This window comes from Argiope bruennichi, chromosome 1 (genome assembly GCF_947563725.1).
Source record: "Argiope bruennichi chromosome 1, qqArgBrue1.1, whole genome shotgun sequence".
Classification (NCBI taxonomy): Eukaryota; Metazoa; Arthropoda; class Arachnida; order Araneae; family Araneidae; genus Argiope; species Argiope bruennichi.
The window spans coordinates 151,326,584-151,336,912 of NC_079151.1; positions in this window are offsets into that span (position 1 = coordinate 151,326,584).

The following is a 10,329-nucleotide window of genomic DNA, read 5'->3' on the forward strand; positions in this document are numbered from 1 at the left end:
TATGACTTCTGGATATATAAATCAAGAATGTATATATATGCATGTATATATATATGTATGTATATATATGTATTCATGTGTATATATGTATGTATGCATGTATATATATGTATGTATGTGTGTGTATATACATGTATGTATGTGTATATATATATATATATATGTATGCATGTATATATATATGTATGCATGTATATATATATGTATGCATGTATATATATATGTATGTATGTATATATATATGCATGTATATATATATATATGTATATATATATGCATGTATATATATATATATGTATATATATATGCATGTATATATGTATGTGTATATATATATAATATGTATGTATGATTATGTGTTGTTTAAAATATTATGATTTGAATGGAACACTGTGCAATAGTTTTCAATTCTTTTGGATACAGATACTGCCCTTGCTTATTATAAAATTTCACTTCAATCTTAGGAACACAAAAGCATTATATGTAAACAAACATTTTGATGCACTTCACTTACATGAATGCTTTCCCAATGTTAATTTCAGTCTGTTATAAGAAATTTGTAAATTAAAAAAAAATCTTATGCTCTTTTGTAATACTTTTTTAAGCATTGCTAAAAAGTGTAATATTTTTAATCTTTTCATTTTCAATATACAATTGATTATGTAATTCAAATCCTTATTTGTTTATAGAATATCTCTACCCCCACCAAACAAATTTGTTTTAAAAAAATCCTATTATACAATATTTATTTCATGTATATTCAAAAACTACAATATCTGTAATGTATTAATGATTGAATTCAATTTTAACTGAAGTGCTACAGATACTAGCCTCCATTTCTATTCGAGTGGGAATCCTTATTTCTCTGCATATTTTTCTCATGTCCACTGAAATGATCTTTTTTTTAATGTGCTTATATATTAACTGAAACCATATTTGCCTGATGTGTTGCTTAATTATTGCATTTCTGTGTATGTTGCCCATTCACTTATTTTTCTTTCTGTTTATATTCAGCTGTTTCATGTCCAAAGTGACATATTATCGAATGGAGAAAAATCAGTTACAGATACTTGTCTCCATTCTTTTTTAAAAATATCTAATCTTATACTTATAATATCTCTCGTTGCCAATAAATGATTTCATAGTATATACAGAAAATAAGTATTTATAATATTGGATGTTTAATAATTCATTATTCATCAAATATACCTATTTTATTCTCTGGGAACAGATGTCGGTTTTATGAAATGAAACAAAATTCGTTAAAATTGTAACTATCCGCACAAGTTAGATGTAGAAATTCTTTACAAAAATAGGTACAGATACTTGCCTTCCTCATTTTTATACCTTCCTCCTTAGTATAAACCCTTTATAATGTACAATAAATCTTTACTGATACAGATACTGGCTTCCTCACCTTGACAGAAATGTTTTTTTTTTTTTTTTTTTTAAAAATATTCCATACATGTAGTTGCCATGACATTGATTCCGTCAGCGATACATTTGTCTGTTGCAATAATTCAAAATTCATTTACCAAAAAAAAAAAAAAAAAATCAGTTCCAGAAACATTTATTCAATAATGATAAACATTGTAGCTCAATTGAATGATAGCTGACATAACTTGATACGTACAGGCAGTTTATTAGTAAAGAAATGAAAAATTTATATAAAAAAAAAGATTAAATTTCATTCAGCATACAAATGAGTTAATACTTTTTTTTATCCTATTAGAGGAACTCACTTACCTTTTTTACGATATCCTTAACAAAAGAAATGAAATCATTTAATTGTAAATTCAATGAAGGTAACAAATGTTATTGCCGTACAACATTTTTCTTTGTAAACAGTCAGATAAACAATCGTAATTCATTAAAAACGAAAAGTGATAATTATCCGTGTGCACCTCCAAGAATTTTTCCAAACTTCTTTATAATTAAAAAAAAAAAGCAGAATTTTAGTATGTTATATTAATCAGTGATCCGTTAAAACGTTTGTAATGAATCATTTTCGAATAAAATATCTTATTTCTGAGAATTGCCACCGTGCACAGTAATACAAAATTCAAACATAAGATCGTGATACTTTATCCGTTGCAACGTATCAAATGGATTGTACGCATTAAAAAATAATTGTGGAAAATGATATCCTACTTCTGAGAAACGTTTTCGGATAGGATCATAAATCATTCGGATACGAAACGTTACAATTTAAAAACAATTGCCAATACTGAAAAGTGAAAAAGTTTGAATCTGTAGAGGCTGTATTCTAGCGTCCCAGGATACTTTTCCAGTTTTTTGATTGGCAGACGATTTGCAGCTCGATTTTGCTTCAAAAGGAACTGTGACCGTGTCTGTTGAAATTCATTTCTTGAACTTCGATGGCGGTCTTTTAAACGGAATATTATTTGTAATTTTCATTTGTGTATTTTAGAAAGGTGTATATTTTATAACTCATTATTATTTCCTTAAAAATCTGACCTTCATTCTCGTTCCCTGCTGCAGACGATAATTATCACTTCGAACCGAGGATGCAAAAGAGTTTGTTTTTCAACGGAAAGAAATGAAATGGCGTGTAACTTAATCGGTCGTTCTTTTTCAAATTTTCTGTTCCGTAGTTAGTTGCGAAGTATTTATTTTACCAGTTAAAAATAGGAAGTGTCTTTTTATCATATTGTAGTCGTCGAATTCTGTAAGTGTTCTTTTTATTTAGCAATTAGAAAACCAGAAGTGCAGTGCGGGAAAAAAAACAAGAAAAAAAAAAAACGCCAACCGGGTGCTTAATTGCGTCATTTTATTCCTTTTTCTAACGCTTCTTTTGGAATATTTTGTGTTTAACACTGTAGCATGTCAACAACTGTTTCCGACGGACATTTCTTTTGGAAGGAAAGTGATAACTGTTTTAGAATCGAAAGTGAAATGATGAATGTGAGCAATTGAGTTATATGTCAGATTATCCTCCCATTGGTGTTTTGTTATGACGTGTCAAAATTGTTTTCCAAACATAATCTTGAGATGTTGTTACAAAAAACTGTAATAAAATTTATATAGTTATTTCAATTATGCCATTTGATTCAGGAATTTTGGCTCATTCTGATATGTTGAGAAAGCAATAGAATAAAAAAATTGCAAAAGCTACTGCAGTTGGAAAATGGGTAAGTTTTTCTAAAAAATTTTTCAATGGTTTGTTTGCACTTTGTATTAAAATCTTATAATGTCATCAGTTTCTTTTATATCTGCTTTTAGTGTTTACGTTCAGATTTTTCATTATATCTGATTTTGTAATTTTGATTCCAATCACTTCAATAAACCTGTTATGTTTAATTGCGTACCAAGTTTCTCGTTAAGTAATCTCCTTGGTAGTATAGGTAGCCCTTTTTGTGACACATTAAAACTTTACTGTTTCATTTCCAAATTTTCTTCCTTTGTGTTCTTCAATTTGTGGATAAATTCCTATTCATTCTTAAATAGATTCATATTCTGCATTCACTTTGTTTTTTTAGAATTGCAAAACAATTCAGCATTCATAGAGTGGATAAGTTCTTGCTATCTAAATAATTCTGACCAAAAAAATTTTTTCTATTAAATTACTCAAAAGTGAAGTACAGTCCTTTCAGCAAGGCGTGTTATTCGAAATTACAATTTTGTACTGATACTTTTGAAATGAATGACTATTTTTTGTTTTGTTTTGAGAGCGAGTGCTGAAATCCTTTCAAAATGATTGAAATTTCATAAATTTTTGGTGCATAAAAAAATACATTTTCTTTTCAAAACTTTGTGTTTTGACCGTGAAAATAATAACACAAGCAAATAAATTTCCTTTAGTCTATATATATTAGACATCAATTTTTGTTACATGTGTATTTTACACACATTCACTTCGTTATACTTTTGTCTTTCAATTTTAGTTGCATGTCTCCCCCCCTCCCCCATTGCACACTTTCACTATGTTGGTGTGGTGTGGAAGTACGCAGAGTGCAATTTTGGTTCATTTCAATATGTAATTTATGTACGTGGTGTCTTTACAATTCACTAAAGAAGAAGCATAAGTTTCAGTAATGATGCGGACAAATTTGAATTGATGTCTTTTGTTTTCGAGAATTAACTTTGGTATTGTAGTGACCGATTTTAATTGAACATTCTTTTTAGTATTTTCTAAAATAATAACCTATTTCGGTTTCGAGGGAGCCTTTTTCTGATTACAAATTTAAATGTGGTTTTTGTGCATTAAATTCTTACCCCCCCCCCTTTTTTTTTTTTTTTTTTTAAAGTTTCAACTGTTTATTTCTAGTGTTCATTTCATTGTGATGTATTAGTTCGCATCTCTTAATGTTAACTAATTTTTTTGGTTGCATATATTTCTTTTAAATGAAATCAAATTGAAAAATGAACTGCTTGTTTTTGTTTTGTTTTGAGAGCGAATTCTAAAATCATTTCTGATTGCTTGAAACCTCTGATTTTTTTATAAATTTTGAGTGCATGAAAAATACTTCCCCCCTCCCCCCCAATTTGTGTTTTGAATGTGGAAATAATATCACGAGTAATCAACTTTCTTTTAATTATATTTTTGGTTTTCGCTCTTGCTTGCATGCATCTTTTGACCATCCCCCCCCCCAATTACAATTTTGTGCTGATAGTAGTGAAATGAATTCAATTTATTTTGTTTTGTTTTCATGGAAAATGATCAAATCTTTTCTAAATGATTGAAACATCTGGAATTGCATAAAGTTGTGGTGCATAAAAAATTAATTTTGTTTTCAAAATATTGTGTGTGTGTATATATATATAAATATTAGACATTAATTCCAGTTGCATGTGCATTTTACACAAATTCACCCCATTATACTTTTGCCTGTCAATTTCACTTGCATGTATATCTCTCCCCCCCCCCCCTGCACATTTTCACTGTGTTGGTGTGGTGTGGAAGTATGCAGCATACAATTTTGGTTCATTTACATGTGTAATTTATGCACAGTGTGTCTTCACGATTCACTTCAGAAGTATATTATCTAAATATCTCTATTGATTCGAGCAATATTAAATTCACATCTCCTGTTTTCATAAATTAATTTTCATATTACAGTGTCTTAATTTAAGTGAACATTCTTGTTAGTATTTTACAAATTAAGTATGTATTTTGTGCATATCCCCCCCCCCCCCTTTATCTAGTTTTCATTCCATTTCGATTTATCAGTTCACATCTTTTAATATTCAATATCATTTTATGTTGTAATTTCTTTTTAATAAAATTTAAGATGTTTTCATTTTATTGATTTTATTCAATATGTTCATGTGGTGTGGAAGCTGTTATATTTCCATTGAATTTATTTTAATATGCATTTTTCTCATTTGTACTTTTGTGTGTTCATTACGTGACATGCTCAATAAATTACTATTGTCATTAAGAGTCATCCCCCCCCCCCACACACACACAATGATTTTGTTGCTTTTTAATGTTGTACAGTCCTTGCAGTAATATGTATAATTTATAATTACAAATTTCTACTGGTACGTGTGGAATGAATGAATAAGTATTTGATTTGTTTTGAGAGCGAGTGCTGAAATCATTTCTGCCATCTCTTAAATTTTTGGTGAATAAGAAATGAGTCTTCTTTTCCAAATTTGCTGTTTTGACCATGAAAGTTATTTCATGAGAAAACAACTTTTATGAAATCAACTTTGTTAAATTATATATTTGGTTTCAATTTTGCTTGCATGTGTCTTAATTCTCACACACACACACATTCACTGTGTTGGTGTGGTGTTGAAATATGCAGGATACAATTTTGGCTCATTTCCATATGTAATTCATGTGCATGATGTTTTTATTATTTATTAAAAAAACATGTTCCATAAATTTCTGTATTGATTCGGACAATATTGAATTAGCATCGCCAATTTTTATGATTTAATTTTGGTATTGTGGTTACTGATTTTAATCGAACAGTCTTCTTCTAATAAGTAACAAATGTATTTCCGCTATTGGTTTTAGATGGAGCATTTAAATAATTGTTTATTAGAATATTATTTTTGTGCGTAATTCCCCCCCACCACCACCCCCCCCCCCCCAAAAAAAAAAGATGTTTCAGTCTTCTTCCTTTCACTGTTTCTTTTTTTTACATGTTCATTCCTAGTGATAATTTCATTTCGAGTTATTAGTTTAAATCTCTTAATGTTTACTACCATTTTATGTTGTAAAAAAATTTTTATGAAATTAAGGATGGTTTTATTTTATGAACCATTCACTCCATTCATGTGGTGTGAAAGCTGTCAGATGTCCATTCAATTTTTCTCCATATGCATTTTCCTCATTTGTGCTTGTTGTGTGTTTTAAGTGTCGTGCTCAATAAATTTATGCAATCATTCAGAATGTTACCTCCCCCCCCCCCCCTTATATTTTTTTATAGTGTTGTATGCCAGTGTAATTTTTTAATTTATTTTCTAAGAACTAAAGAGATAATTTTGTTTTTACAGTGAACGTTGAAATAGTTTTAAAAAAATGGTCATACAAGATTTCTTTTATTCCATTTAAAAGATGTTATTTTGTTTATTTTTAAAAAGCTGTTCTTCCTGCTGTACTATTAATTTCATGTTCATTAATTGAAGTTTAAATTTTTTTAATGTTATTGCTTTTGGTTTCATGCCTTATATATATATGCGTATGAAATTATAGATGTTTTGTTTGCAATGACTTTATCTGTATAGTGTTGGTGTGGTGTGACAGCTGTCAGAATGGCATTTGAATGCATTTTTTTATCCATTCTGCATGTTCTAGTTTGCTTTGTGTTTCTGATGTCTTAACGGATCACATTATATCAATTGATCAAGATAATATTGCTTTATTTTTTCTTTCAATCCTGTTTATATATGTGTCAGTTACTTTTTCAAAATGCATTTAATAATAGGTTAATTTCTTTTATTCTTTATTTCTTTTAAGCTAAAAATTTATTATTGTATGAAGTTAGTTACTCGTTAACACGTGTTTATTCTATAGAAATATTCGTATTAGAATATTAAAGGAAAGTGACTGGTGGTTTGTTGACATTCTCTGAAACAGTGATTAACAAGTTCATGTAATACAAAAATTCACTGAAACATTTTAAATTCAGTGAAGCACATAAAAAACAATGTTTACAATTGATTTGGTTAGGATTTCTTTGAAATCTTTTTCGAAAACAAATATTTTATTTTATATTGAATAATAAATATCTTAAATTCTTATTTTGTTATAAAAGTTTTTTTTCCCCCCTTCCATTGCATTAAACTAAGATTACCACTGCTTACTTTACTAATGTCTTGATAATGTCACTTTCTTTAAATAAAAAAAAATAATGAGTATGATATATCTTATTATTATTTGGACACGCTTTGAAGAATTTTAAGCTTTGCATGGTTCATAGCATTTGTAGTTCATTCCCCCCCCCCCCCCCAATATTCTCTGGTTGCTATAAAAACAAAAACTGTTAGTAAAATGAAACGCTTCTGCTTTCTTTCAAAAAATTTTTTTATTTTCTGGTTCTACAAATGAATTGGTAGTTCTGCTTTGAAAGTAGCAACCAGGTAAGTTGCAGAAAAGACATAAAAATGTTAATATCCTTGAAACAAAATATTGTTCAGTGTAATGTTCTTATAAGATGATTTTAAGTTTATATAGTGTTTTGTTAATCCTGCTTTGTCTATATATGAATTGCATGACCACTCCCACCTTACTTTTGTTTTGCACATAAAGTTCATATTTTTAAATTTTGCTTTGTACATTTATGCAAGCTTCATCACCCAACTGCATATTTCCTTTGTGTTGTGGAAATTTATTTGGATATTGAAGTGTGAAAACCTTCATTACTTGCTTTTTGAATGTAAAATCACAGTGTGAAAGATTTGTTTATGTATGTGACATGATATCAAAATGTACTGTTTTGATGATGCTAATTTGTTTGTTTCTGTTTTGCAGAAAATTTTAACATTTATCAATATGAAATTTTATGAAAAATTAAGTGCATAATTGTTTCTTCATGTGAACTGTAGGTTTGTATCTTTTCTTTTACTTTAAATGAGTTATAATACATCTAATTGCATCTATTTAGCTAGTAAGGAATTTTGGGATTAGTAGGTCTAATGAATAACAAAATGAGTTTAAGTTTACATTTGGAGCTTATATTGTTTATTAAAGTGATAATTCTTATTTTTTATTATAAAACAGGTTATTACCCCCCCCCCCCCAATTTACATTCCTCACCTTTAAAAGTATACATTTCCTTCCAATGTATTTAATCCATTAAATGCTTGACAGTATTATATTGAATTTAATATTTTTATGGTGAAAATAATCATTTCTAAAGTTTCCCTCCTTTATATTTAATTCATGAGTTGTGTATTGCACTTGACTGAAAATATTGAAAAAACAAAAAATTCTTATGTATAGACTTCTGTTTGACATTTTTAAAAAATTAATAATAATAAATGTTATAAGGAAAATAAAAAAAAAATGTATTTGGTAAAAGAAAATCTTAAATGCATATGAAGAAAAGAGAAAAAAAAAAAGTTCCGATGAGTAAGTGAAATTAAAATTCTTCTGTTTAAAATTCCTTTTCTAAAATTAAAAAAAAATGTAACAATCAGTTCCGATAGATAAAAAGTTTGTTGTCATTTTTCTCTTCGGGAGGGGAAGTAAATGTACAATGTTGCCATTCATGAAATGAGTTGTTATTATTGGAAACTGAATAGACACCGTAGCGGTCATGGTGAGTAAGTCATCCTACACCACTGATTGGTTCGATGGGATCCGAACATGTGATCGCAATCTTAATTATTTCTTTGCTAGGCGGTTGAATCCTGATTAACTGTTAACCGAACTGATTTCAACGGCTCTTCATTTGAATTTCATTTGTCCTTTGGTTGTCGGCGTGTGTGCTCTTCCATTGTTTGTGCTTTTCTAGAAATCTTTTTTAATTTCTAATTAATTTTTTTTTTTTTCTTTTGTAGATGGATGTTTTGCATATTTACTGAGCGGATTTCCTCTTCAAGAATGAGTTTTATGGATTGCGTGTGTTTCAAGATTAAAAGAGAAACTGCCGAAAAGAATGTCTTTGTGTGCGAGAGAGGTTTGAAGAAGATTTTAATTTTGTTTTCATCTGTGATGAATTCTAATTCCGAAGTGTTTGTGTATGATGATTTTTAACAACTAGTCGAAGCTGAGTGAATTTCCCGGATGATATGTGTGAAAGTCATGCTGAGAAATATTTCTATCTGTGCTAGAAAAGTTTGAAGTTCATTCATTGACCTTCAACTTCCATATGTTGCGACTTCTTTTTTAGCACATTTTGTGATTAATTTTAACAAGAATGGAATGCTTTCACTGGTTTATCCTTCATGAGAATTGAAATTTTGACAGTGAAATTAATTTTGCTTTAAGAAGGAACATTTTTAAAAATTGCAAGGTAAGTGTTTATTTTTTTATATGTATGTTTGTTATCTATGTTATAACTTCTGTAATATGAATTTTGAACGTAGTGATGATACATCTTAAAAACATTGGCATTTTTATTCAATATTGATTCAATTTATGCATCCTTTATTTTCTTAATACAAGAAAAATTTAATTATATAACCCTTCCATAATATGAATTGGAAATCAATTTCTTCTTGTAATAACTGGATGCATATTAATGTTGTAATTTTGATTTAGTAATGAATTCACTTATACATTTCATTTTATTAATACTTAGCTTTTTTTCATTAATTGCTATTCCACTTTTGTTTCTCACGTATGATGAAGTACTTTGCTTTTGTAATCTAATTGTTCATAGATACAAGAAATCATTTTCCTTTACTATTGACTTGGTGTATATTAATATTACAATTTAGATTTAGTTTTATTTATATTGATTTTTCACTTCTTATTCTAGTATAGTGTAGTACTTTTGCTTTAGTATTACTTAATAACATACACAACCCTTTTATGTAATGAATAAGAAATCAATTTCCTTTATAAATGACTTGGTGCATGGTTAATTTTATTCAGTTATTTAATATTATTGACTGCTCAATTCATAATAAAATGCTTTGCTATAGTATAATTTTACTACAGTGTTGAAGTGATAACAATCAGTTTGAGTAATTGTTAAAGTTTATACTGTTTATTATTTAATTTTGCAACAATATTTTTATTATGTGCAGTGAATTAGTTTATTTATTAATAGTTTCATGATAATTTAACTTATTTGATTTTAGTGTAACCTAAATATATACAAAGAATTTTATTATAATCAATAATATTAAGTAAAATAGTACAGATTAATCGCGAAATTAAAATACGCATTAACTTAATTGACA